The sequence below is a fragment of the Equus asinus genome, chromosome 29, assembly GCF_041296235.1.
Source record: "Equus asinus isolate D_3611 breed Donkey chromosome 29, EquAss-T2T_v2, whole genome shotgun sequence".
In the NCBI taxonomy this organism is placed as follows: Eukaryota; Metazoa; Chordata; class Mammalia; order Perissodactyla; family Equidae; genus Equus; species Equus asinus.
The window spans coordinates 11,916,970-11,942,759 of NC_091818.1; the positions used below are offsets into that span (position 1 = coordinate 11,916,970).

Genomic DNA, 25,790 nt, shown 5'->3' on the forward strand with positions numbered 1-25,790 from the left:
TATGTGTTTTTAACAGTCCACAGCCTCCATAGGTTTGGTAGCTACTGACAAAGAGGACAGAGTCCCAGCCTATGAGCTTGGGGTCCTGGGTCCCTATCAGGGATCTGTCAGTGGCTTGTATCTTGACTTCAATCAAGTACCTTCTTCTGTCTCGGCCTCTGTTTCTATAACTAATAAATAAGGAGATTTGGAACAAATCAGAGGCCTCAAACTGATTTCCTGTAGGGCCAATGCTCCTGGCGTGTGTTTTGTTTGAACTGTACACAGAGATGGTAGTGAAAATAATTCACAAGCATAGTGCAGGCACCCACCAAGCCACACAGACGCTGGCCGTGGTGCTGAAACGGGCTCCTTGGGGTCTGTCGTTAGGTGTTAACCCTGTAGTCGCTGGATGATGGTACAGTCTGACAGAGGTTCTGGGCAGGCTGGGCTGCCAGGGTGATGGTGGGGATCATTTGAAGGGCCTGGGATAATGTCTACTTGACAATTTAAATAGAACGATTTCACAAACCCTGCAGCAAAGCTGGTGAGTACCTGCTGGCTATCTTTCTTACCTGTATAGTGATTTTATTAATATTATTATTTGGTTTTATTACTTTTTAAATATTAAATTTATTATCAATATTTAAGAACAGGGACATTTTCACTTATAAACATCAATATACATTTTCTCTTGAAAAACCTATCTGGCCACAATGGATCAGAATTCCTGCCTGGCAACAATTACTTGTGATTGAAAAGTCATTGCTCCTACAGGTCCTCTCTTTCCCTGAGGGAGCCTGACCAGCCACTTGATTCCCTCATGCTCCCTGCTGGCTACGATAGGCATTTGACTCTGTGATTCCCTGGCTAGTAAGGTCCTCTCCAGGCCCTAAGCTTGAGGCTGTTTTGACTCTTTTGCTCTCCATTCCCATTCCTGAATGAGGTGAAATGGGTAGGCATGTAAGAGCTGTACTGAAAAACTGGACCCTGTAAGGAGTCAGTGATTTTCAGGTGAGATTTGAAGCCTATTAAACCTGATGACATCTCTTAAAGCTATAAATTACCCTCTGTCTGGAGCTGGGTGAGGAAGGCCTTTAGTGCAGATTAATCCCAAGACTGTTTCATTAAAATCTCCGTGTAGCCAGCAGTGGGAGGTGACATGCTGACGTGACTCGTATTTTTTCCAGAGGTGACATACCCGTCCTTTATGCCACAAACTCTATCTCCCACTTCTCCCGCTTTCAGCCTCAATTATACAAGTGGCTTGTCGACTTGGCTTTAATGCTGAATTAGCTCCTTGAGACTGTGCTGGCTAAGGTCAATACTTTCTGAAGTCTTGTTAAATGTCCATCACAGAGCTGACAGTCTTGGAGATTTTCACACTGAAGAGCTAGTAGTCTCTGCCTTTGGAACCATGACTCAGACAGAAGAACAGGGCAGGCATTACCTCTCACCTGGCAGCCTTTCCTCAGAGATCCCAAATCCCAAATCTTTCCTCATTTTCCTGAAGTGATATACAGGGGTCCCAGAACCTGATTTTGTTCCAAGAATCAGATATGTTGCTGAATCTTCTCAGTGGAGGGTGGGCTGTGTGTTTTATGCAGAATGACAACACCAACAAAATGATAATAAATGTTTTCCTCTTTTTTCCCTCACTTAATGACTGAGCATCTATTACCAGACGCAGCGACAAATAAGTCATCTATAGTCATCATAGGCTTACAGTCTTAGGAAGGAGATTATCTTAGTCTGGGCTGCCTCAGAAGCAGATCCTGAGACAAAGATTCCAGTGCCAGTAGTTTATTTGGGAGGTACAGGAAATAGGTGAGACGGGGAAAGTGATACAGGCAAGGGAAAGCAGTCAGCAAAGGGTGTCCTGTTTATGCCAGATACCACAGTGACCGACTGAAGCTTAAACCCATGGGAGACTGAGGAAACATGTAAAATACACACCTCAGAATTGTCCCTCCCAAGGGGAAAGGGAGTTATGGTATTTCTATGCCAACTCCAGAGGATCATGATTTGAGTGCTGCTGCCACAAGCTGTTAACTCCTTGGTACTTCAGCCCACTGGACAATAGCCTTCCAGGGTTCCAAGAAAATCTCTCAGGACCAGAGATACAGAAACTGGATGAGCCTCCTAAAATGATAGTGTTGGAGGGAAATGGGTGTGGCATTGACAATATCTCCTATGGATACAGAGATTAATTAAATATTAACCCAGAAAAACCCGTAAAATGACAACTGTGATAAGATTTCTTAAGGACAGATGCATTTAGTAGAGGTTTGTCTTGGTCAGGTTTATTTGAACAAAAGCTTTACATATGCAGTTTATTGGGTCTTCTTTTTTTTCTAAGATTAGCCTTGAGCTAACATCTGTTGCCAATCTTTTTTTTTCCTCTTCTTCTCTCCAAAGCCCCCCGGTACATAGTTGTATATTGTAGTTGTAGGTACTTCTAGTTGTGGCATGTGGGATGCCATCTCAACACAGCTTGATAAGTGGTGCCATGTCTGCACCCAGGATCTGAACTGGTGAAACCCTGGGCTGCCAAAGCAGAGTGTGCAAACTCAACCACTTGGCCATGGGCCAACCCTTATTGGATCTTTTAAAACTGATGAGATTGAATAACTTGCCAGTCAGAGAGAGAGCCAAGACTTGAAGCCAGGGCCCTAAGTTGGAAACTTGTACTTTTTTCTCCCCTTAGGCTTTTGCCACATATAAACTCATTTTCTTTTGGCAATATGCAGAGTGAAAACAACAGGTAACTAATTGCGTCTGAGAGAATTAAATAACAATGTGGATGTACCCCAAGGAGAGCCTTCCTTCATCTGTGTGCAAACCTAGCCTGCCATCCTTGGATTCCTGTCGTTGTATTTTTTGGAAAAGCACCACTGCATATTCCAAGAGGTGGAGAAGAGCCAGAGTACCTCTAAGAGAGAAGAAATTGTCCTTTTTGCCTCCCTGCCTTTTCATTAACTCTTAGAGCAGATTCCTAGCCTCCAAATTTCAAGGAAGCTAATAAAAGTGTCTGGCCACAATTCCAAGGATTGCTGATTTTTATTTCATGAGCTGGACACAATTTTTCATGACTGATTATGCACCAGGCTCCAATGTTGCTATTATATAACCATTTGCAACAAAAATATTCGGTAACAGCTCATCTAAAATGTTATAGTGACAGAGAATTAGGACCAAATGGCATGCCATGTTTCATAGTGAAAATAAATCCCTCTCTGGACATGGACATCTCAGGACAGCAAAGATTTGGTTTTAGATGTTTCCCTAAACTGAATGGCTTAAGGGACATAAAGGGAATACTTCTGCATTTTTCCTGGATAAACAATGATCAGCTAAAAGTTAATTAGAGGTTTTAACCCCTAGGAAGGGCAGCTTGAAGAGACCAAGGTCATTCATGCCCGTTGGTCTGTGAACAGATACCAGCTTACTTGGATTAATACTGTATGACTTGTTTTGAAATCAGAGGCAAATTAGCAAGTGTTTACTGAGTGTCCAACTTTTCTCTTAAGGCTAACATCATTTTTACCCAGGGTAGTACTAAGGCCTTTGAAATTAGCATCAGATGCTCTTAATTTGCAATGGCTTTTTTTGGAAATAGCAGGAAATTATGCCCAACCTTCTAAAAAGTTGAAGCATTCATTCAGATGCATGATTTTTTAACAGTGCATGGAATGGGCTTGAGAAGACCTAAACTTGATATTGGTTCCCCCAGTAATAGCCTGTTTAGACTTTAAAAGAGTACTTTCATCTTTAGGCCTTGGTTCTTCATCTGTGAAATATTAGGGTGAAACTAGGTGATCTCTGAACTCACTTCCCCTAAGAATCTGGAAGCTTTATCTCTTCTTTCTCTTCCTCCACATTTCCTCCCTTCTCTTTTCCTCCTCATCCGCTGAGCATCTACTCTGAGCCAGGTACTCGGTCCTAGGAATACAGTGGCAAATCCCTTCTTTGTAAGACTTCTCAGTTGAGTGGGGGAGAGAGAGAGCTATGTGCAAAAACTGTTAGAACAACAGCACAACACACAAATAAACACATAGGTACCGAGAACTGATTAGTAATTACCAGAGGGGAGGAGGGGTGGGGAAGGTAAAACGGATAAAGGGGGACAGTTGTTTGATGATGGATGGAAACAAGACTTCTGGTGGTGAAAATGAGGTAATGAATACAGAAGTCAAATTATAATGATGGACACCTGAAATCTGCATGATGTTATAAACCAACGTTACTTCAATAAAAAAAGACAATTACAACACAGTGTAAGTGCTGTGAAAGAAGGGCAAGATAGTACAAGCCAAGGAGGGGATAGCATTTTAGGAAGCTCACTTTGGCTCTTTTTGTCTGGATCCTGATCCAGGTGAGAGGTGATGACAACTGGCAGTGGAGGTGGAGGAAAAAAAGAGAGATCAGAGAGAAATTTAGAGCAGAATCAGCTGTCTGTGTGTGTGTGTGTGTGGTGTGTGTGTGAGTGAGAGTGTGTGAGTGTGTGTGTGAGTGTGTGTATGTGGTGTGTGTGTGTGAGTATGTGTGGTGTGTGAGGTGAGTGTGAGTGCATGTGTGTGTGTGAGTGTGTGTGTGTGTATGTATATATGTGTGTGTGTGTGTGTATATGTGTGTGTGTGTGAGTATATGTGTGTGTGTGGCTTGAGAGCTGGGAGGGGGACTGGTGCTACCTTTTGCTGAGATCTGAGACCAAGGAAGAAAAGGAGGTTATGGTTAGAAGGAAAGAGGATGAGTTAAGTCCTGGCAGTACATGAGTTCTGCCTTTTGTACTCAACTTCAGGAAAATTACTCAAGCAACAGGAACGTCAGTTTGCTTCTCTGTAAAGTAGAAGTAGGAATAGTATCTACATTCCAGGGAGTTATTCTAAGGATTAAGTCTCACCTTATGGGAGAATGCTATACAAATCGGCGTTGCTGTCCAGGTATGAAGGATTACTCTATTACAGTGTGATCTTTGGTCTGTTCAGCGTTGGGGCACAGATCAGGAGAGCGGAATTTGAGTCTGGTCTTTGCCTCTTGCCAGCAGGTTGGTGGCACTGGGTAAGACATTGCCCATTGTGGGGTTTAGTTTACTCCCTGCGACCACCCCCCGCACCTGCACAATGGATATTCTGGCAACTTATGGGCTGAGTGTGGCCTCAATATATATTATATTTGAGTCACACAGTTTTTAAGAAAGCAATTTATTTGACATCATTTAAAGACAGAAAAATTTCACCTAAACTCTTGCATCTTGAACCTTAGTTCCCACATGCAATGGTCAACTGACGCCAAGTGGAGGCTGCTTATGCAGGGGGTGCCTCCAGTGCAGATGGGGGCCACCACTCTTTCCTGCTCCTGGTCCCTGCAGCTGAGTGATGTTGGCCATTTTTCATTGTCCTTGTGCTATTTCTATTCTCACTCCTGGCCTCTACTCAGTTACGTTCTCTTTCTGGCTCTGTATGTTTTTGGATTTGTGACCCCCTTAATATATAGTCTTCTCTAAAGTCACATCTGTCTTTCAAATTCTGGAACTCTGTCTCTAAAGATCCTATAGTGGCCTCTTGCAGGCTTGTAATCTCTGATGCAGTGGCTTCTATGACGTGTTTCTGGAATGAATGACTGCTTCTTGATAGTGTTTCATCTAAAGGCACAATTTCACTTCCTTAGGTAGCTAGTTTAAAGCATAGAATGAAAAGGAATGACCTAGACAAGTGTGTCAGTTCGATTTTCCATTCATTCTAAACCAAACAGCTCTAACTCAATCCGGCTTGCAGGGAAGAGGGGATTTATTAAGCCACGTGGTGACCAAACAGACTAGTCAAGTGAGCTCTTGAGAGAGAGGCTCAGAAAGATGTCGCTGAGCTCAGTTTCTCTCCATTTCTTGGCTATTCTTTTCTGTTTTGGCTGCAAGATCAAACTCTACTAAGAGCAAGATGGCTGCTAGTGGTTCAAACTCCTTAATGTTTCGGGTTAAAAGCTGGTGAAAAAGAGAGTTCTGGCTGGGCCATGCACCTGTCCTTTAATTACCTGCCATGGCCAGGGGACTGTGATGCATTGGCTGGTCAGTCCTGTGTGTCATGCCCTCTCCTCAGCCAAGGGGATGTCAATTCTGCCTGATGTTCATGGACTGAGAGTAGTGAGGGGTGATTTCCTATAAGAAATGGCAGAATTACCCAAAGAAGGGAGACTGTCTGTTGTACGGATGTTGTGTATCAAAACAATGTGTGTCCTTGCAGTAAATATGGTTTTTTTGCCTAGAAAAACTCATCAGAAGACTGTCAGTTCTTAGAAAACACTGTCCTTAAGGGTGAGGGGATCACAATGCCGGCATCACTAGCAATGGAATAAATCATTCATAATAGATATAAAATTATTAAAACAACTTTTCAATTTAATAAAGTAGTTTTAAAGCATCATCAAATGAAGAGTGTGATGGTAGATAAATGGGGGCATTTTGAATGCTTCATTTTTCAGCAGGTTATTTTGACGGGTGGTGGGAGCCCTGACATTGCCTTCTGTTAGAGAGGTTTCACACACAAGACAGTGATGACGATGGCAGCACAGTGCTTCACGTAGCACTCAGTACGCATTAGCCTCTCGGCACTTTAGATGCGTGCATACTTTCACTCATTCATTTAGTCATTTAATAAAAGTTTATTTTGGACACCTAATCTGTGTCAGGCATTATTCTAGGGGTCAGAAAATTTTTTCTGTAATGAGATAGTAAATAATTTACACTTTGTAAGCCACATACTGTCTCTATCACATATTCTTGTTCCTTTTCCTCAAATATTTAAAGAATGTAAAGACCCTTCTTAGCTCTTGGGCCATATGGACAGGTGGTGGGCTGCATTTGGTGTGCAGGAAGAGTTTACTGAGCATAGCTGGACTCTAGGTGAAATGGATTATTCACTGAACAGAATAGGTGAAAATATCTGACCTTATGAAATTTTAACTCTAGTGTACATTTAATTCTCAGAGAAATCCAACATAGATACCATATTTAACCTTATTTTATTCTATTATTTATTTATTTAGCATGCTAATTTTTTATTGAGGTCACATTGGTTTATAACATTATATAAATTTGAGGTGTATGTCATTATATTTTGACTTCTGTGTAGACTGCCTCGTGTTCACCACCAAAAGTCTAGTTGCCATCAATCACCATACATATGTATCCCTTTACCCCTTTTGCCCTCCCCTCATCCCCTTCCCTTCTGGTAACCACCAATCTGTTCTCTATAACCCTGTGTTTGTTTGTTTATCTTCCACATAGGAGTGAAGTCATATGGTTAACGGCCAGACCACCCTGAATACACCCAATCTAGTCTGAACCCTATTTTAGAAATAAGGGGAAAGCATAAGTAATTTGTCCAAAATCACAAAGCTAGTAAGAAGAAGACCTGGGCTATGAACCAAGATCTGACTTCAAAGTCACTTTTAACCCTTGTGTTTAACTCCCTGTCACTTGCTGTGCCTTTCTCCATGATTAACCTGGAATTTCTGGCTTCAAGTCAATTAATAAAGCAAAGATAATGGAGAGACTACATGTGTGAGGTACTGTCCTGGGCATTGAGAAATTCTGCTGAACAAGACAGACATGATTCTGCAGATGGATTGTGTTTGATGCCTTGAGAATGAGAGAAATCCCTAGGAAGAAATTTGAAGAGGCGAACAGTTAGGGCTAAACCCTGAGGAACTTTGATATGTGAAACTGAGTGGAGGAGGTGGTACACCCAAGAGACAGGGATTGAGAGATATAGGAAAGCCAGCAGAGCATGCAGTCACAGAAACCAGAGGACATTTCAAGAGAAATGACACATCCTCCCAAAAGGCTATGTGAAGTGGGGATTAAAATGTAGCCATTGGATTTAGAAACATGGAGGCCCCTAGTACCTTTGGTGAGAGCACTTTTGGTGGAGTCATGATGATGAGGCCAGCTTAGAGTGGATCTAAGAGAGAACGAATGGAAGTGAGAAGATGTGGCGACAGTGTATACAGACAACTCAAATTCTTTTGAAGACTGACTATAACGAGGAGGAGAGGAATAAGACAGGAATAAGACATGCTAAAGAGGCATGTGGGGTGTAAATAGTTTCCTTTTTTAAAGATGGGAGAGAGTAGAACATTTTTGAATGTTTATGGGATGTATCTGAAGAATAAGGGGGTGATGAAGTTACAGGAGGGGCAGAGAACAACAGAGTCAGTGGGGTTCCTTAGACGGATGGAAGGGTTGAGGTTCACAGCACAAGCAGGGGAAGGAGGCTTCCACATATGTGGGAAAGGACTTCTTCCTCAACTGCAAGGGGAGAGAAAGAGGAGAGGTACCGATGCAGCAAAGTTTAGAGATTTGGTAGATGGAAGATAAGAGAATTTCCATCTACTGGCTTCTATTTTTTCTGACAACTACGTATTTCTCTAGAGTCCACTGTTATTTCTCCTGGGCCCACATATCTGGAAGGATTGATTTCAGCCTGTGTAGGGTAACAGAGGGAGACTCTGAGCTGAACACACGCAAATTGGCCACTACTCTTATTCTCTGCTTTTGTCCTTTGCTGGAAATAATCCTCTCCATGAGTTTTGCAGACAAAAGAAGCTTGTTCTTGACAAAGAAAGAAGCATGATGCTCGAAGAATAGTATGCTCGTGTCATAGGGCTGAACAGGCTGACAGCACTTGGGATGTTTGCATTGTTTGTCAGAAGCAGTGAGGCAGGTTTCTAACCTTGCATCAAATTTGCAAAACTCTTTAAAGGAATGCGTCTATAGAAAGTACGAAACCTAATACCCAAGGCAAGCATATGCAGTCCCCACTGGACCATCCATCCATGCTGCTCACAGCTCGATCTGTCTGTCTCTGCCACACCAATCACCTCACTGGCAGTTGAAAAATGAAATGTCCCTGCTAAATTAGAAAATGACTCCAACTAATATTAAGACTGGTCTTATTCCTTGGAGAGTCAAACACTGAAGTTAGTTTCTTATATTTTTCAGATCACCTAACCTGATCTCTAATTATGTTTCTATAAATAGAAAAAATAGAAAAAAAAGAAAAAAAAACAAAATTAGTTTTATGCTGCCAGCCTGCATTGTTTCTCGATTTTATGGTAAGGAGTGCAGAATACAAAGAACAAGGTTCCCAGGAATGAAAGGAACCGGTGCTTTAGTCATGTGAATCATAGCATCCTGAGGTTGGAGAGGACCTCAGAGGTCAGTGGTAGAACCTTTTCCTGATGCAAAAATCCCCTCTTCATCAGCCCCGTCAGCCTTGACCTGATGTATCAGTGAAGGGGCCCTCGCACTGCTGTGACCTTTCTAGGAGGCTTTGGTGGTGGTGGAGTTCTTCTTCATGTGGAGTGACTTCGGCTTTCCTGTGTCTCACTAATTCTGTCCTGCTGAGGTGTGTGGAATGTGTGGAATCCTCCTTATACAGAATGTATATCTTTTTATTGGAGAGCAAATATCTTGGCCTTCATGCAGTATAAAGTATAAAGTTATATCTTCTCTCTGAGTATCAGTCTCGCATTTATAAAATGGCCTGATTCGAGTGCCTGCCTCCTAGGGCAATTGTATAGCCTGAGTTTTGTGATGAACTTAAAGGTCATAATGTAGTGCTCTGAATTCAGAGACTCCGCATCTCATAGTAAATTCACCATCTCCCTGCTGAGTGACCTTGGGAAAGCTGCTTCATCCCTTGGTGCATCTGCTTCCTCGTGCACAAAGTACCCACCTCATGAGGTGGCTGTGAGGTTCAACATAAACTGCTTAGAGCCATGCCTGGCACATAGTAAGTATGCAATAAATATTTAACATTTATTAATAACCAGCGGGCTAATTAGATTAATTATAAATCAGCTAATTATTAATGATAATTAATATAGTACTATTATTTATAGAATACCTGGTTCTTATATATTCAAGGAGACATTCAGCACATATGATAGCTTCTTGTGATTTATAATTGCACTTAGCAAAATTCTGGGTTAGTTAGTAGTTACTCCATCATTACTAACTGATTTTCCCTAACTAACTAATTGAACTAATTATCGTAATTTTCTGTTGTGTCTTTGTTGGCAGTTTTGCCAGAATTCTCCTTAGCAAAGATTTGTAGGCATCCTTGAAATGCAAAAACAAAAGGAAGTGGTTGACTTGGTATTACTGAGTGGAATACAAGGACGTGGCTTGCTTTCTAGCACTCCTGAAAAGCAGCAGTGCGGTCAAAGAACCTGCCTCTCCGGTTACCATCTTGAACACTGATGGACCTCAGGATCTCGGTCCATGTATAAGCCAGTGGAGTAATACACAGGAACATTTGTTTTCAGTACTGTATTCCCCTTCCTTTTTCATCATCAATTTGAGTAAGACCTGGATTTTTTGGGTCTAATTTATGTGATCAAGATAATTCTACCTGTTTTCTCATGAGACTTTTCTGAAAAGCTTTGCCATCTTTTGTCTTTGCACACAATAAAGTTTCAGAGCTATCTCGTGTTTCAGGGAAGGCTATAATAAAGAGATGTTATTGAACAAGGAAACTAAAACAGTTCACTGATTCCCACCATGTGCTTGCATTTTCTTAATGAGCATCAGACTTCTCACCCCCAAATTGATTTGCCTCACGGGGTGTCTGTGGATCTCTGCAGGGAGACGCCTCTGCTTCTGCATCTCTGATCCACTGAGGCCCCTCTGTTCCCTCCCACTACCTAGAGACGTCAGAAAATGGAAGTTTTGTCTTTCAAGTCCTTTGCATTTCAGGTGCCTGATGATTCTTTACAACTTAAAATTTGACTTGATCACCAGCTGGACGACTCTGTTTTATATCCAATGTGAAGATAGAAGGATTTGTACAGTCTCAATATACTGCAACTAGAGAAGGCTTTTGCTGGACTAGTCTATATTTTTCCTGAAGGATAATTATTCAGTTAGAGTAGTGACTACTAGGGTCTTCTTTCCATATTCGGACCAGAAGGGCCATCCATCCATGGCTTCGCATAACCAGATTAACAGGTGGGTAGAATCCAATTTAATATACGTGTTCATAAAAAACTCACCAGAAGTTGGGCCTCTGAGGGAGGACCCAAAAATCTCTTGTTCCAGATCAGACCTGGAAGGACAACTCTGCTCTGATGTTTCACACGCACTTCAAGCTCAACATGTACAAAACAAAACTCATAAAATTTCTGCCTAGAAATCTAATTTCTCCTTAAGTGTTTACATTTCAGCAAGTAGCATCATCATTCTCCCCTTTGCTGAAGCCAGAACCTGAGAGTCATTCTTGCCTTCTACCTCTTCCTCACTGCAATGCCTAAATCCTGTTGATTCTACTGTCTAAATAGTCATTGCATCTGTCTACTTTTCTTCGTTTCTACTACGTCTACCAGCATCTCAAACGTGAATCATTGCAACAGCTTTTGTGGCAGGTAGAATCTAAGATGGCTCCCTTTGATCCCGGTGTCCTGGTGTTCATGACCCTGTGTAATATCTTCCCCTTGAGAGTGGGTTTGGGTGTAGTGACTTGTTTCTAGTGAGAGGAATATGGCAAAAGTGATGGGACGCCACTTCTGAGACTAGATTATCAAAGACTGCGACCTCAGCTTTGCTTGCCTGCTCTCTCTCTGGCTCGTCGCACTTGCTGGCTGTGATGAGGCATACGGCTATGTTGTGAGTCTCCCTGTGGGCTTCTGATCAGCAGACAGTGAGATATCGAGGCCCTCAGTCTAACAGCTGCAAACCACCATGACTGAACTTAGAAGAAAGTCCTTTTCCAGCTGAGCCTTGAGATGACTGCAATCCTGGATGGCATTTTGATTGCAGCTTTGGAAGCAACTGTGAACCTAAATATCCAGTTAAGTTGTACCCAGATTCTTGATTCACAGCAATTGCGAGATAATAAGTGTTGTTTTAAACCCCTAAGTTTTGGAATAATTTGTTAAATAGCAGTAGATAACTAAATACAGCATCCTAACGGGACTTCCCATACCCACTGTTGCTAAACTACACTGTAGCCAAATTTGCACATTTACTAACATGTAAATCTGATTTCCTATTGACTCATGATAAAGCCCAAAGTTCCAAACACTTGGTCAAAGATCTTTTTGACTGACTGAAGCTCTCCAGCCTCATCTCCCACGTTTCTCTCTCTGGACTCTGGACTCTGACAGTCAGTCTTTTCCAGTTTCTCCTGGCGCCATGTTCACCCTCCCCTGCAGGCCTTTGCACTTGCCGTGTCTCCTGCTGGGAGCTTCCTTTCTCCTCACCCTTTACCTGGCTGCCTTGTTGGCATCTTTTTTGCCTCAGCTTAGTATTCCCTCCTCAAGGAGATCTTTCTTTCCTGACCCCGCCCTATGGACAAGGCTGAGAGCTGCTCTTTTTACTCCCACAGCACGCTGTGATTTCTCTACCACCACACTGAGTACTCTAGTATGAAGGTTTTTATGTGCCTCTTAACTCTTACCCAGCTTGAGCAAGGAGCAAAGCAGACATAGGCCTGGAACATCGCAGGAGCTCATTGTACAGGAGAAGGGGAAGTTTCCTTTCTTCCCAAGGGGTAATTTGGCTGTTCAAATATTTTATGGGCGTCTCAAACTCAGCTTGTGAAATGTTGAAAGCTGTTTGGGGGGAATGGCAGGGAGCAGCAGTCTCAGTCCGTTCTGCCACCAGCGAGAAGGAATTCCATTTTTACAATGTTCCAGGCCCAGTGCGGCAGGGAGTGCCAAGTGACACTGTTCCCACCAGAAAAGCAGTTCCACAAATGCTTCGCTTTGCTCAGGGCTTTTGGTTTCACAAGAAGTGGGTCTTCATTATGGCTGTGTGGAGGACTTGGAGTATGTGAAACAGTATCAGTTCTGAAGATAATCTTCCAGTAGAACTCTACCAGAAAGCTATGGTGGCCAGCACTTACAGACCAGGAAGAATAATTTCCACAGTGTATGACACGTAATGGGGATCACTATGGGCAGTTCAATCTGGGGTTTTATATGGAGTGTTGATAATTTATATACCGACAAGAACAGCTGATAATTAGCGTACAAGCCAATCCAAAATCCTGTGTGTTGAGGCTTAGCCAGGAGATTGCTTATGTGGAAGGCAGCTCACCCTGTGTCGTGCCCTGATTATTTTCCAAATCCAAATGTCCCTTGTGCAGATGCGTTGGAGCTGCCACTTGACCCTGTCTCCATCATAAAAGAGCTTGTGAAACACACTGAAGGGATGGACCAGTGCTGTTGTGTTAGAGATACGTTGCATGGGCAGGAACGCAGTGATGAGGAAGGCCTGCCCCTACTGATCAGGTTCTGAAGGAAAGCTGGCCTCTCACATGGTCTACACTTCCTGGTAATCAGAGAACATGTGGTGTGTTGATCACGTCTGACTTTTTGGGTAAAATGGAGAGGTGTGGGCCTTGTGCCTAGAAAATAAAGCTGGTCTCAATACAGTGTAACACAATTTCCTCTTAACACAGACAACTTGCATTTGAATATGCAGATTTAATCTTAATAATAATAATAATAACAACAATTTTTGCAGTTTTTATTCCCTTCATCCATTAGTTCATTCATTTTTTTCAATATTTATTGGATATTTACTAAATACTGAAATAGCACATGGCAGTTAAGTGTATGTAGCAATCAGCATAGGCTGAGTGATGCTGCAGTACCAAATGGCCGCTACATGTTCCGTTCATTGTAAATTCATGCCCATCATGGGTTGGCTGTGGCTCATCCAGGTTATCTGCGTTCCAGGACCAAGGCAGAAGGAGCAGCCTTTATCTGATACATGCTGGCTTCATGAGCTGTGATGGACAACATGATGGCCCTCAAATCTCTGTTCAGAAGCACTCACTCGCACATCATTGGTCAAAGTAAGTCACAACGCCCCCTGGTGTCAGTGGAGTGAGATTACAGTCCTTCTGGAATCCCCTCTCCCTGGTAGTAGAAGCAGGAATATTTTGAACAAATGATACAATTTACATCAGTGTAACCACCAGGAGACTCTGGATAAAGAGTTCCCAGTGACAGGATGATTGGTTTTGATGAATGGTTTGGCTCGTTTCACAGCAGGGAGACTTCACAGAATGTGAAGAACTTAAATGGATCTGGCAAAGTTCAGTTTTATTAAGATCATCGCCCTGATATTTTTCTGCCAAAACAGTAGTTTTTCTCTTGCTTTGACCCCTCGCAGCACTGATTTCCAAGGTTCTCCCAGACTGGGTTTGTAGAAGCACAAATGTTTCAAGTTCCTTGCGCACAGCAACCTTTGGGAAGCTGGAAACTTTCGAAAGAAAAGTTTTTCCTGGAATTTGCGAGTCAAATGCTGAGTTTGCCACTCTACTGGCATTATATCTTTTGACTTCATTTATGCAAACGTTTCATGCTTGCAAGGGGTTCGCTCCTAAAGGAAGTAAAGTCTTGAATTCTTACACTGCCAAATTTAATTAAAGTTGCTCATTGCTGATATCCAGCTTAAAACTGGCAAACTTTATTAGTCATTCTATAGAAAAAGTGATGACAGCACACTTTTTTTATAGCACGAATGGGATTTTTTTAAAACTTTATGCAAAACAAAGTAGCCAGTATAATTAGACAGTAATTTGTAACTTCCAACGTAAACATTTTAGGAGCAGTAGTATCAAAAGTGAGTGCTAATTAGAGAGCTGTTAGAGAATATGCGTAAGTGGTAACAGATTGACAAGCTATACCAAACAGCAGGCTATTTATAACTCCATGCTGTTTTTAAATTCTATTTTGTTTAATAGTCTTTGGACAACTCATAAGAGGGGAGAGTTTCACAACTTGATTTGCGGTTTAATTTCTGTAAATACAGCTAAACCTTGCAGATGTGACTGCAGAGCAGCTAGCCGTGATAATTAAAAAGTATTAGTAATTGGATGCCTTTCTGACTAAGTTGTTTGAGATTCTAGTATCTTTTGTGTTCCATCTCCCCAAAGAAAGGATACATAGAAGCATTACTTAATTATGTCTGTAACAATAAAGCGCACTTTGATCAGCAACCTTTCAGGAGCATTTGCCTTGTAGTCATTTATTCAAACAACAAAGAGTCAAGAAATATTTATGAGAAAGGGTAGGGGATTGAGGCACAGACACTCACTTGGGCTGCTGTTGACCCTGTGGACACTTGACCTCTAGTTTCATTAGCAAGGAAATTGTTTAAACATTGACAAGAGGCTGAGATGTGATTTCCTGTCAAGTTTATGCCTTCTTCTGGATTTCTTAGCAAGTAATAAGAAAGAAATTTAGTTCTTGATGGGAAAGGAGACATATCACAATGTGTAAGACTTAGTCTCTTCTCCCACGGTCATGTTCCATGAAAGTAAGTGTCAGAATTAAAGAGATGTGAACGGGAAGGGAGAATGTCTTGTATGACTATTGCTTTTTTAAAAAAATAGTTAAAATTCACATAACCATTTTAACCAATCACCACTTTAATGATTTTTAAGTATAAAGTTCAATGCTTTTTAAAACACTCACAATGTTGTGATACCATCCCAACTATCTAATTCTACAATATTTTCATCACTCCAATAAGAAACCACAGACCCATTAAGCAGTCCTTCCTCATTTCTCTCTCCCTCGTGCCCTGGCGAACACTGCTCTTCATTCTGTTTCTGTGAATTTGCCCATTCTAGGTCTTTCAAATATATGGAATCATAAATATGTGGCTTTTTATATCTGGCTTCTTTCACCTAGTATAATGTTTTCAAGGTTCATTCATGATGTAATATGCATCAAAATTTAATTCCATGTTATGGCTGAATAATATTCCATTGTATAAGTATACCACATTTTGTTTATCCATTCATCAATCAGTGGACATTTGGGTTGCTTCCACTTCTTCCTTATAATATGAATAATGTTAACATGAACTTGGTGTACAAGTTATTGTGTAAACATACGCTTTCAGTTCTCTTGGGTATATATCTAAGAGTGAAATTGTTGAGCCCAGTGGTAACTCTAAATTCAACTTTGTGAGAAATTGACAAACCGTTTCCCACAGTAGCTGCACCATTCTACATTCCCCTTATCAGTGTATGAGGATTCTTGTTTCTCCACATTCGCACCAACAATTATTATTTTCTGCTTTTTTTTTGGATTAGAGTTATCCTGCTGGATGTGAAGTAGTAGCTCATTGTGGTTTTGATTTGCAATTCCTTAACGACTAACGACGTTAAATTAGGTATCTTTTCAGGTGTTTATCGGCCGTTTGTATATCTTTTTTACAGAAATGTATATTTAAGTTCATTGTCCATTTAATTTATTTATTATTTAAAAAAATTATTTTATTGAGGTCATATTCTCTTATGACATTGTGTATATTTCAGGTGTACATTATTGTATTTCAGTTTCTGCATAGATTGCCCTGTTGCATCACCGAGAGTCCAGTTTTTATCCATCACCATGTATATTTGTCCCTTTACCCCTTTTCACCCTCCCTCTACTCCCTTGTCCTCTGGTAACTGCTATTCTGTTCTCCTTATCTATGTGTTCGCTTGTTGATCTTCCACATATGAATGAAATCATACAGTATTTGTCTTTCTCTGGCTGACATTTTACTTAGCATAATACCCTCAAGGTTCATCCATGTTGTTACGAATGAGATGATGTTGTCCCTTTTTATGGCTGCATAGGATTCCATCATATATATATACACCACATCTTCTTTATCCATGCATCCATTGATGGGCGCTTGAGTTGCTTCCACATCTTGGCTATTGTGAATAATGCTGCAGTGAACATAGTGGTGCATATATCTTTTTGGATTATTGATTTCATGTTCTTTGGATAAATACCCCCAGTAGTGAGTAGCTGAATCATTTGTATTTTTGAGAAAATTCCATACTGTTTTCCATAGCACCTGCACCAGTTTACATTCCCACCAGCATTGTACAAGGGTTGCCTTTTCTCCATGTCATCTCCAGCACTTGTCTTTTCTTGTCTTGTTAATTATAGCCATTCTGATGGGTGTGAGATATCTCATTGTAGTTTTGATTTGCATTTCCCTAGCAATTAGTGATGTTGAACATCTTTTCATGTGCCTGTTGGCCCTCTGTATATGTTCTTTGGAAAAATGTCTGCTCATATCCTCTGCCCATTTTTTTTGATCAGGTTGTTCACCGTTTTGTTGTTGAGTTGCACGGGTTCTTTATATATTTTGGAAATCAACCCCCTTTGTCAGATATATGATTTGCAAATATATTCTCAGAGTTGGTGGATTGTTTTCTCATTTTGTTGATGGTTTTCTTTGCCTTGCAGAAGCTTTTTAGTCTGATGTAGTCTCATTTATTTATTTTTCCTCTTGGTTCCCTTGCCTGAGTAGATATGGTATTCAGAAAGTTGCTGTTAAAACTAATGTCAGAGAGTGCATTGCCTATATTTTCATCTAGAAGTTTTATGGTTTCAGGTCTTACATTCAAGTCTTTAATCCATTTTGAGTTAATTTTTGTGTATGGTGTAAGATAACAGCCTACTTTCATTTTTTTGCATGTGGCTCTCCAGTTTTCCCAACACGATTTATTGAAGAGACTTTCCTTTCTCCATTGTATGTTCTTTGTCTCCCTTGTGGAAGACTACCTGTCCACAGATGTGTGGAATTATTTCTGGACTATTGATTATGTTCCATTGATCTGTGTGTCTGTTTTTGTGCCAGTACCATACTGTTTTGATGACTATAACTTTGTAGGATATTTTGAATTCAAGGAGTGTGATACCTCCACATTTGTTCATTTTTCCTCAGGATTGTTTTGTATATTCAGAGTCTTTTGTTGTTCCATGTATATTTCAGGATTCTTTGTTCTATTTCTGTGTAGAATGTCATTGGGATTCTGATTGGGATTGCATCGAATCTGTAGATTGCTTTAGATAATATGAGCATTTTAACTACGTTTATTCTAATCCAGGAGCATGGAATGTCTTTCAATTTCTTTATGTCTTCTTCAATTTCTTTCAATAACGTCTTATAGTTTTCAGTGTATAGGTCTTTCACCTCCTTGGTTAAATTTATTCCTAGGTATTTCATTTTTTTTTTGTTACAGTTGTAAATGGGATTGTATTCTTGATTTCTCTTTCTGCTAGTTTGTTGTTAGCGTATAGAAATGCAACTGATTTTTGTATGTTTATTTTGTACTCTTCAAATGTACTGTATTCATTGATTATTTCTAACAGATTTTTGTGGATTCTTTAGGGTTTTCTATGTATAGAATCATGTCATCTGCAAATAGTGACAGTTTTACTTCTTCCTTTCCAATTTGAATCCCTTTTATTGCTTTTTCTTGCCTAATTGCTCTGGCTAAAACTTCCAGCACCATATTGATTAAAAGTGGTGAGAGTGGCAATCCTTGTCCTGTTCCTATTCTCAGAGGAACAACTTTCCACTTTTTCACCATTGAGTATGATATTCGCTGTGGGTTTGTCATATATGACCTTTAATATGTTGAGGTACTTTCCTACTATACCCATTTTATTCAGAGTTTTTAATCATAAATGGATATTAATCTTGTCAAATCCTTTCTCTGCATCTGTTGAAATGATCATGTGATTTTTATTCTTCATTTTGTTAATGAATTTTGTTAATAATGAATTTTGTTAATTAATCATTGATTGACTTGTGGATGTTGAACCATCCTTGCATCCCTGGAATAAATTCCACTTGATTGTAGTGTATAATCATTTTAATGTATAGTTTTATCTGATTTGCTAATGTTTTGTTGAGGATTTCTGCATCATTGTTCATCAGTGGTATCAGCCTGTAATTTTCCTTTTTTGTGTTGTTCTTGTCTGGTTTGGTACCAGGGTAATGTTGACCTCATAAAAGGAGTTAGGAAGCATTCTGTCCGCTTCTCTATTTTGGAATAGTTTAAGAAGGATAGGTATTAAATCTTTGAATGTTAGAATTTACTGGGGAGGCCATCTGGTCCTGAACTTTTGTTTTTTGGGAGGTTTTTGATTACTGTTTCAATCTTGTTATTTGTGCTTGATCTATTCAGGTTCTCTATTTATTCTTGATTAATTTTTGGGAGGTTGTATGATTCTAAGAATTTATCCATTTCTTCTAGACTATCCAATTGCTTGGTGGATAGCTTTTCAAAGTATTCTTTTATAATCTTTTTTATTTCTGTGGTGTCCATTGTAATTTCTCTTACTTTGTTTTTCATTCTATTTATTTGAATTTTCTCTTTTTTTCTTAGTGAATCTTGCCAAGAGTTTGTCATTTTTATTATCTTCTCAAAGAATCAGCTCTTAGTTTCATTGATCTTTCTATTGTGTTTCAATCTCTATTTCATTTATCTCTGCTCTGATTTTTATTGTTCCCTTTCTTCTACTGACATTTGGCTTTGTTTGCTCTTCTTTTTCTAGTTATTTAGGTATAGTGTAAGATTGTTTGTTTGAAATTGTTCTTGTTTTTTGAGGTAGTTCTGTATTGCTGTAAATTTCCCTCTTAGTACTGCTTTGGATGCATCCCATAAGTTTTGGTATTTTGTATTTCCATTTTCATTTGTCTCTAGGTATTTTTTGATTTCTTCATTGATCCAATAGTTGTTCAGAAGCATGTTAGTTAGTCTCCACATATTTATGACTTTCCCAGTTTTTTTCTTGTAGTTGATTTCTAGTTTCATACCATCATGGATGGAAAAGATGGTTGATGTGATTTCAATCTTCTTAAATTTTTTTAGTTGTGCTTTGTTTTCCAACACATGGTCTATCTTTAAGAATGTTGACTGAGCACTTGAGAAGAATGTATATTCTACTGCTTTTGGATGGAAAGTTCTATATATATCTACTAAGTCTATCTGCTCTAGTGCTTCATTTAGGGCCACTCTTTCCTTGTTGACTTTCTATCTGGATGATCTATTCATTGATGTAAGTGGGGTGTTAAGGTGCCCTACTATTATTGTGTTGCTGTCAATTTCTCCCTTTAAGACTGTTAATGGTTGGTTCATATACTTTCCTGCTCCTGTGTTAGGTGCATATATATTAATGTTATGTCTTCTTAGTGGAATGTCCCTTTTGTCATTATCTAATACCCATCTTTGTATCTAGTTATCTTTCTGATCTTGAAGTCTGTTTTGTCTGAAACAGGTATCACTACATCCACTTCCTTTTGGATGCCATTTTCTTGGAGTATCATCCTCCATCCCTTCACTCTGAGCCTACATTTGTCTTTAGAGCTGACATGTGTTTCCTGGAGGCAGAATATTGTTGGGTCTTGTTTTTTAATCCATCCAGCCACCCTGTGTCTTTTGATTGATTAATTTAATCCATTTACATTTAGAGTGATTCTTGATATGTGAGGGTTTAATACTGCTATTTTATCTTTTGTTTTCCGGTTGATCTATGTTTCCATTGTTTTCCTTCCCTGGTGTTTCTGTCTGTCATTTCAGTTAGGTGGCTTTGTGTGATTGTTTTCTCAGTTTCCTCTTTATTTATGATAGGTGACTCTGCTCTGATTTTTTGTTTCGTGGTTACCATGGAGTTTGTATAAAAGATCTCATAGATGAGATAGTCCTTTTTCTGATAGCCTCTTATCTCCATCAGCCTAAGCAGCTTTCATCTCTTTCCTCTTCACCTTCTATGTGTTTGTTGTCACAAATCATTCTTTTTCGTGTTGTGAGTTTGTGGCAAAGTTGAAGTGGTTATATTTATTTTTGACACTTTGTTTCCCTTTGTCATTTAGAACCTATAACCTTTGTTGTTTACTAAGCTATTCTGATATAGAGCAGTAATTTTCTGATTTTGCCTGTCCATTTATCTCTTTGCTCAAAGTTTTGTAAACTTTTGTTTTCTTGCTTTAGGTAGGAGGGCTCCTTTCAACACTTCTTGTAAGGCAGGCCTAGTGGTAGTGAACTCCCTCAGCTTTGGTTTCTCTGGGAAAGGTTTTATTTCTCCATCATTTCTGAAGGACAGTTTCACTGGATTGCTGTCAATTTTTCTGGATAGAGTTTTCTTGGCTGGATAGAGTTTCCAATTCCTGGATAGAGTATTCTTGGCTGATAGTTTTTGTCCTTCAGTATTTTGAATATGTCACTCCACTCTCTCCTAGCCTTTATGGTTTCTGCTGAGAAGTCTACCGAAAGCCTTATGGAGTTTCCTTTGTAGATTCTTTTCTTCCATCTTGCTACCCTTAATATTTTTTCTTTGTCCTTGACTTTTGACAGTTTTGATATTACATGCCTTGGAGAAGGTCTTTTTGCGTTGAGGTAATTAGGAGTTCTATTAGCTTCTTATACTGCTATGTCTAGTTTCTTCTCCAGGTTTTGGAAGTTCTCAGCTCTTATTTCTTTGAACAAGCTCTCTGCTCTTTGCTCCCTCTCTTCTCTTTGTGGAATACCTATAATCCTTGTATTACTTTTCCTAATTGAGTTGGATATTTTTTGAAGAATTTCTTAAATTTTTTAGGTCTTAGTTCTCTCTCCTTCCCCACTTGAATCATTTCTAGGTTTCTTTCTATCTCTGAGCTCACTAATTCTCTCCTCTGTGTGGTCTGCTCTATTTTTAATACTTTCTACATTATTTTTAATCTCATTAATTGTGTTCCTCATCTCCAGAAATTGTTTGTTTTTTTTTCTTTTAGAGTTTCAGTCTCTTTGGTGACATACTCCTTCTGTTCATTAATTTTATTCCTGAGCTCATTGAACTATCTTTCTGGATTTTCTTGTAACTTATTGAGTTCCTTCATGACAGCTATTTTGAATTTGCTGTCAGATTGTAATCTTCTGTGACTTCATGTTTGATTTCTAGAGAGTTGTCATTCTCCTTCTGTTCTGCTGTGTTACTGTAGTTCCTCATGGTGTTTGATGAATTTATCCTCTGCTGGCACCTTTGTGGTAGTAAACACCTTTCTTATTTGGGTAAGGCTTTGGTTACATTTGTTCTGAGCTTCTTCTGGTTGTACCTGAGAGCCTGCACTTCCCACCCTCCACTGCCTCTACTAGAGGTATTGTCAGTACCCTCCTTGTGCTACTTGTGACTCTGACGTTGTTGGTGTCTTGCTGCTTCTGATGTTGCTGCAATCTCAGGTGATGCCACCGGGGTCACCAGGCATTGAGCACTTCTGCTTCCAGGGTCACCTGGGTTTCATGTTCCTCTGCTGGCTCTCTGTGGGCTCTCTGCTGGCTTGGGTGCTGCTGCCCTGTGCACTGCCTGTGCTTCTGATCCTGGGTTGTCCGTGGGTGCTGTTTGTACTACTTCTAGGGGTGCTGGGTTCATGGGTGTTGCTGTTGCTGCTGGGATCCCAGGGATCCAGGGACTTGTTTGCAGCCCCTGCTGCTGGTGGAGCTGGTGTCAGGGATCCCAGCACTGGGGGCTGGGTCACTGGTTCTTCTGTGGTTCCTGAAGCCTCTGACACAGGTTCCACTTGCCACTGCTACAGTGTATTAGGGACTAAGCAGGTAGACATTTTGGTTACTGCTTTCTGTGCTGCCTCTGGTCTCTGGTGCTAGCTGTTCTGTTTTGAGAAGTCAGGTCAGGGGGCCCTGCTTCACCTGGGAAAATCTGAGTTTTGTATATATTCCTTAGTATTGGAAGACCCGGCTGCTCCTATGGGAGGCTGAGGGGACATGTTTTCTGGATCCACTGGAAGATGGGCAAGAGCAAGCCATGCCCACTTTCTCTGCCCCCACCACAGCTGCTCATAGTTGCATGGGCTGAATCTACTGAGATGTGGGCAGAGAGCAAGCTGCATCCATTTTCTCCACCCCTGCCACAACTGTTTGCAGTTGTGGGGTCAGGATCTGCTAGGAGATGGGCAGGGAGGAAGCCTTGCCTGCTTTTTTTCTCTTTGTTTTCTGCCCCCACTGTGGCCACTTGCAGGCATGTTCGCCAGTATAAGTCTCTTCACCCTGGATCTCTGCTGTTGGAGGACAGGGAGGGGAGCTCCTCCTCTAGTTCTACTGCCTCCTGCAGGTCCAGTCCATTTACTTTCAGATGCATAGAAGTGTGGATCTCTTAGGTGTCCTGTTGTGCTATGTAGGGAACCTTCTGTTGGTCAATGGATGTCTGATTGGTTGTAACTTAGAGGAGAGAAACAAAGGGAACAACTCATTCTTCTGTGATGCTGACATCACTCTCATTGCCCATTGAAAAAGTAAGGTTGTTTTCCTCTTTGTTGTTGAATTGTAAGAGTTCTTTATCTACTTTGGATATTAATAACTTGTCAAATAAATGATTTGTAAATATTTTATTCAATTCTGTAGGTACTTTTTTCCCTATCTCGATGTTGTCCTTTGATGAACCAAAGTTTTAAATTTTGATGAAGTCTAATTTATCTATTTTTCTTTTGTTGCTTTTACTTTTGGTATCATATCTAAGAATCCATTGACCAATCCAAAGTCATGAAGATTTACTGCAATGTTTTATTCTAAGTTTTATAGCTTTAGCTCCTACATTTAGGTCTTTGATCTGTTTTGAGGTAATTTTTGCGTGTGGTATGTGGTAGGGGTACGACTTCATTCTTTTGCATGTGGATATCCTGTTGTGCCAGCACTATTTGTTGAATAGACTATTCTTTCCCCATTGAATGGCTTTGGCAGTCTTTTGAAAATCACTTGGCCGGGGATATAAGGGTTTGTTTCTGGACTGCCAATTCTATCCTATTGACCCATATGTCTATCCTTAGGCCAGTACCACACTTTTTGATTACAGTAGCTTTGTAGTCAGTTCTGAAATTGGGAATGTGAGTCCTCCAACTTTGTTCTTCCTTTTCTAACATTATTTTGGCTATTCAGGATCACTGGCAATTCCATATGAATTTTAGGATCAGCTTGTCCGTTTTTGCAACAAGGTAGCTGAAATTTTGATACAGATGTCGTTGAATCTGTAGACGACCTTGGGTAATATTGCCATCCTAATATTAATTCTTCCAATCCATGGATTTCCTTTGTTTAAGATTCATCCTAATTCATTCACTGATGTCTTGTATTTTTCATTGTACAAGTTTTGCACCTCCTTGGTCAAATTTATTCCTAGTTTTTACTCTTTCAGATGCTATTGTAAATAGAATTGTTTTTTAATTCCAATTTTGGATTATTCATTGCTAGTGTATGGAAATGCAACTGAATTTAGTATATTGACTTTGTATTTTGCCACTTTTCTGTATTGTTATGGATTGACAAACTTGTTTATTAACTTTAATATTTTTTTGTGTGGTTTCTTTAGGATTTTCTATATATAAGATCATGTAATCTGTGGATAGAGAGAGTTTACTTCATTCTTTCCAATTTGGATACCTTTCCTTTCTTTTTCTTTCCTGCTTGCCTTGGCTAGAACTTCCAGTACAATGTTGAATAGAAGTGATGAGAGCAGACATCCTGTTCTTATTCCTGATTTTAAGTGAGAAATCTTTAAGTCTTTCACCATTAAGTATGATGTTAATTGTGGGTTTTGCATAGATACATTTTTCAGGATTGAAGAAGTTCACTTTTGTTTCTAGTTTGAATATTTTTATCATGAATAGTATTGGATTTTGTCAACTATTTGTCTGCATTGTTATGGACTAAAATATGTCCCCACCAAATTCCTATGTTGCAGCCCTAACCCATGATGTGACAGTATTTGGAGAAAGCCTTTAGGAGGTGATTGAAGTTAACTGAGGTCTTCAGGATTGGGCCCTGATCCAGTAGTGCTGACGTGTTTATAAGAAGAGGAAGCAACACGAAAAGTGTGCACACAGAGGTATAAGGCCATCTGAAGACACAGTGAGAAGGTGACCATCTGCCAGGCAGGAAAAAGGTCTCAGAGGAACCCAACTCCACTGGTACCTTGATCTTGAGCTTCCAGCCTCCAGAACTGTGAGGAAGTAAATTTCTGCTGTTTAAGCCCCCCAGTCTGTGGTACTCAGTTATGGCAGCCGGAGCAGATGAAGACATGCATCAGTTGTAACGATCATGTGGTTTTGTTCTTTCACCCTATTAATACAATGTATTATATTGAGATTTTCATATTTTCAACTACCTTTGCTTTCCTGGGATAAATCTCACTTGCTCATTGTGTCTAACCTTTTAATATGCTGCTGGGTTTGGTTTGCTAGTATTTTGGGGGGATTTTTGTTTCTATATTTATAATGCATATTGCTCTGTAGTTTTATTTTCTTGTGATTTCTTTGTCTGTCTTTGATTTCAGGGTAATACTGGCTTCATAGAATGAGTTGGGAAATGTTTCCCACTCTACTATTTTTTGGGAGGGTTTGTGAAGAATTTGTATTAATATTTCTTTAAGTGTTTGGTAGAATTCAGCAGTGCAGCTATCTGAAACAGGGCTTTGTGGAAAGTTTTCCTGATTACTAATTTAATCTCTTTATTTCTATAGGTCTCTTTAGATTTTGTATTTCTATTTGAGTACATTTGGATAGTTTGTATATTACTGGAAACTTGCCCTTTCTGTCTGTTGCCTACAGTTGTTCATCAAATTCTATTTTAATCCTTTTCATTTCTGTAGAGTCAGTCAGTTGTAATGTCCTCATTTTCACTCGATTTTAGCAATTTGAGTTTTCTCTCTTTTATTCTTTGTCAGTCTAGCTAAAGGTATATTAATTTTACTGTTCTTTGTGAATCAACTTTTGGTTTCGTTGCTTCTCTCTATTGTTTTTTAATTCTCTATTTTCACTTATCTCCATTATAATCCTTATTATTTCCTTCTTCTATTTGCTTTGAGTTTAGTTTTATCTTCTTTTTCTAATTCTTTAAGGTAGAATGTTTGCTTATTTATTTGAGATTCTTTTGTCTTTAAATGTAGGCTTTTATAGTTATAAATGTTCCCCTGAGCACTGCTATTGCTGCATCCCCTAAATTTTGGTATGTTGTATT

The 25,790-nt window shown here is 39.8% G+C and overlaps 1 long non-coding RNA gene across 2 annotated transcripts in view; it reads left to right on the forward strand.

Moving 5' to 3' along the window:
* Nucleotides 1–25,593, forward strand: part of LOC139042515 (uncharacterized) — a 45,825-nt gene extending 20,232 nt beyond the window's left edge. The window contains exons 1-3 of one of the 2 annotated variants that reach the window (XR_011499300.1): nucleotides 13,134–13,312; nucleotides 13,720–13,838; nucleotides 24,517–25,593. This is a non-coding gene — a long non-coding RNA (uncharacterized lncRNA). Of the gene's footprint in view, nucleotides 1–13,133; nucleotides 13,313–13,719; nucleotides 13,839–24,516 lie in introns of those variants that run through there. The other variant, XR_011499301.1, reaches the window with a different exon arrangement.
* Nucleotides 25,594–25,790: the final 197 nt, after the last annotated feature.